Source organism: Ahaetulla prasina, chromosome 2 (genome assembly GCF_028640845.1).
Source record: "Ahaetulla prasina isolate Xishuangbanna chromosome 2, ASM2864084v1, whole genome shotgun sequence".
Classification (NCBI taxonomy): Eukaryota; Metazoa; Chordata; class Lepidosauria; order Squamata; family Colubridae; genus Ahaetulla; species Ahaetulla prasina.
This window is the reverse complement of record NC_080540.1, coordinates 135,268,831-135,273,122: the sequence shown is the minus strand read 5'-3', so window position 1 is coordinate 135,273,122 and position 4,292 is coordinate 135,268,831.

The following is a 4,292-nucleotide window of genomic DNA, read 5'->3' as shown; positions in this document are numbered from 1 at the left end:
TTTTATTCAGTCTGTCAGTTAAGCTCTTGTGTCTTTTTCTAACGTGTCTGATGAATGAGAGATTAAGAAGGTCTAAAGAAATAATTTTAGACATCCAGTTTTCAGAGATTGCTAGTAGTACCAGAGATAAACACAACCATTGTTATATTTGGGGTGAGGGGGAGAAAGCTTTTTTGGAGTGGGAAGAGTTTAGCTGGGTGTAGCTACATCTAACACATTTTTTAAGTATTGCATGTATATTGGGGGTATCCATTGTGCATCCATTTCAATGACCCCACAAACACACATACCCTTCCAGGAGGTCATTAGCAAGAAGCAGTAGCTGAGAGTAACTCTCATTCGTTTAATCTCATTTATATAATGCACTGTTACTGTTACGTATTAACTCCTCCCTCGGCTTCTGATTGTGATAGAAATGCTGGATAAATTATATATGGAAGGGTGTTTTTTTTGGTAAAATTAATTAATTACCAAAGACATGGAAGAAAATGAAGGTTTAGAAACAGCTTTTGAATTGGGTTTAGCAGAACTGTGATACAGTTTAGAAGTTAGATCACTTCAGGGTTCAGTGGAAAAATTGGCTCATGAGCAAAGCTTATTTGGCCCCCTGATATCTTGTTATGTATGGGAAAAAAACCCTCCAGTGTAAACCCTAGAGAACCAGTGCCGGCTATCACATGTATTTAATAAACCATTTTTTTTTGGTCAGTGTCACACGGGTTCAGAAGTTGCACTAGAGCCAGGAAATTCAAGTTCAAATTCAATCCCAGCCATGGAAGCTCATAGGATGATTTTATCCCAGTAACCTTTTCTCAGAACTGGCTACCATTGAGAAGAAGTATTTTGATTATTCCTTCAACTTCTAAAGGAAAGGGGTGTATAGAATTGTATGGCTGGAAGAGACCTTGGAAGTATAGCCCAACTCCTTGTCCAAGGCAGGAATCCTTATACCATCCCAGACAAATGGATTTCCAATCTCTTCTTTAAAATCTCCAATGATGGAGCACCCACAACTTCTAGGGGCAAGCTGTTCCATTGATTAATTGTTCTCTATTTCCAGGTTGAATCTCCCTCTCACAAGTTTCCATCCATTACTTCTTGTCCCACCCGCAGGTATTAGAGAGAATAAATTGACCCCTTATTCTCTGTGACAGTCTTTCTAGTATTGGAAGATAGCTGCTACCCCTGAGCCTTCTCTTCCTTATGAATTTAAAGTTACAAAACCTCGTCATGTAGTATCTAGACCCTTGTCAACATTACCAGTTTTGATGGAATAATGGCCTGATTTGTTTTACATCAACTTCCTCTATATATTTTAGCAAGACAATATTTTGGATTATAGAACAATATAGTAGAAGTAGTAGAATTCATAACTATGGTTGCTCAAATATTTTAATCTAGTCTTAAGCATGCAATTGTAGCATTCTTTTAAAACTTGTTTTTCACCAAAAAAAAAAACCCTTCATTTGAAGTTTAATAGGGATAACAAATGTGTTTGTTTTCTAAGAGAAGACGCACTTGTGGGCGTGTCCTCTAGCTACTTGGTATTGAACTAGCAATGGTAATAGTAAGTAATGGTCCTTAAGGAGATCAGAACCAAACATAAACCACATTTGCATACCACTCAAAAGGAAATAAAAAGACCCCAACACATCCTTTCCAGCAGCCAACACTCAGATCACCAGACAAGCCAACAAAAAACAATGCCCTGATCAAGGAACTATCAAGGAGATAACTATACCCCCACCAATGCTGGCAGGACAAATTATTGTATTCAATATAGGGCAGTGATCCCTAACCTTTTCCGGACCGAGTGCCCAAAGCATGTGTGCATGCGCCCAAACTCCCAAAATGCAACATGTGAGCGGCACATGTGCGCACATGCCCCCCACATGTGCCCTGCCCCTGCATATACACAGTAGAGACTTGAAGACCAGCTGGCTGATGGGAGGTGTCTGCACATGCGTGGTGGAGCTGAAATGGGGCGACAGCTCGCGTGCCATCAGAGGGTGCTATGTGCCACCTCTGGCACTCATGCCATAGGTTCATCATCAGATATAGGGCATACCCCACACTAGCTACTACCAATGTGATCCAGTTAAATAATAAAATGTCTGCAAGCAATCAAGTTTCGAGAACAAGAAAGACTCCACACATCAAAATTATTTGGCTAAAGGTGTATAAAGGCAATATTTAGTTGAACTATTGTTATTTCTGATTAATTTATTCCGCAATAATAGAGGTAAAGGTAAAGGTTCCCCTCGCACATATGTGCTAGTCAAGCCAGCGCTGTCCGAAGACGTCTCCGTGGTCATGTGGCCGGCATGACTCAATGCCAAAGGCGCACGGAACGCTGTTACCTTCCCACCTAAGGTGGTCCCTATTTTTTCTACTTGCATTTTTACGTGCTTTCGAAACTGCTAGGTTGGCAGAAGCTGGGACAAGTAACGGGAGCTCACCCCGTTACACGGAAGCACCAGGGATTCAAACCGCTGAGCTGCCAAACTTTCAATCGACAAGCTCAATGTCCTAGCCCCTGAGCCACTGCATCCCTTCCGCAATAATAGAGGTACTTATATTCCCATAGGAACTACAATTCCAATTAGGAATGCAGTGTATACTGTCAAAAGCTAAAGCATTGTGCAGAGCTAAAGGCTCTCAAAGAAAAGCAAATATGGCTTTAAGAAAAGGCATTAAAAGATTTATAACAATCCAGTAGAGGTTTGCCTTAATGGTTCATCATTATAAAAGGATGCCTTACAGCTTCCCACACTGTATGCATTACAAGTTGGTATTTCACCTGCTGATGTTGGACAGGAAATGTTGAGAATATTTTGTTTGGCAGTAATTTATACAAAAGCCTTCTCACACTTTTAAAGATTATTGTAGTATATCCTAAGGTGCAGAGACAACTTTGACTGATATGTAAAAGCTGTTGTCTAAACAAAGGTTAAACAGTGTCCACTGTGCCTCAGATAGCTGGTTGTGAATCCCTCCTTGTGAAATGGGGCCATAGGAATCAGATGGGTCTGTTGATCGCGTACCTGGCTCCTTGCTGCGTGACTACAGCCCTGCCTGAGCTGCTGGAGGTGCTGGCCGGGGTGGCAGTTGAGACTCCCAGACTTTTGGTCATGGGGGATTTCAACTTGCCATCAGCCGGCTTGTCATCAACGGTAGCTCAGGAGTTCCTGGCTTCCATGACGGCCATGGACCTGATTCAAGTAATTGATGGCCCTACACACATGGGGGGAGGCACACTAGATCTGATTTTTATCTCTGGACAGTGGATTAATGATCTGGTATTAGGAGATTTAGTGACGGAACCGGTGTCATGGTCGGATCATTTTCTCCTTCGCTTGGACTTTCGGACCGCCGCTCACTACCACAGGGAGACGGAGCCAATGCGTTGGTTCCGTCCCAGGCGCCTGATGGACGCTGAGAGGTTCCGGACGGAGCTTGGGCCGTTCCCTGAGGATCTTGCCCACGGCATGACTGAAGAACTAGTTGCGGCCTGGGAGCGGGCCGCGGCTGGGGCTTTGGACCATGTCGTGCCTTTGCGGCCTCTGACCCGGCGTAGATCTCACTTAGCTCCTTGGTTCTCTGAGGAGCTGAGGGAGATGAAACGCCGGAGAAGACGCCTAGACAGTACCTGGAGGTCTAACCGTTCCGAGGCTGATCGGACACTAGTGAGATCTTTTACTAAGACCTACCTAGTGGCAATGAGGGAGGCGAAACGTTCCTACGTTTCCACCCTCATTGCATCGGCAGATAACCGCCCGGCCGCCCTGTTCCAGGTGACTCGCTCCCTCCTTCATCAGGAGGGGCGGGATGACCCCCTACAGGGACGTGCTGAGAAGTTTAACGGTTATCTATACGACAAAATCGTTCAGCTTCGGGATAGTTTAGACCAAAATTGCAATGATCCAAGTGGGATGGCAGAGGCAGGTCTTGTTGAGGTTGTTTGGGATGAGTTTGAGACTGTGGCTCTCGAGGACGTGGACAGGTTACTGGGGAGGCTACATGCGACCACATGTTTACTGGACCCGTGTCCTTCCTGGCTGGTGCTGGCTACTCAGGAAGTGACATGAGGCTGGCTCCGGGGAATTATAAATGCTTCTTTGATGGAAGGGGTTTTCCCCGCTGCTTTGAAAGAGGCGGTGGTGAGACCCCTCCTCAAGAAGCCTTCCCTGGACCCAGCTATTTTGGGAAATTACCGTCCAGTCTCCAACCTTCGCTTTGTGGGGAAGGTTGTAGAGAGTGTGGTTGCATGGCAGCTTCCCCGGTACCTGGAT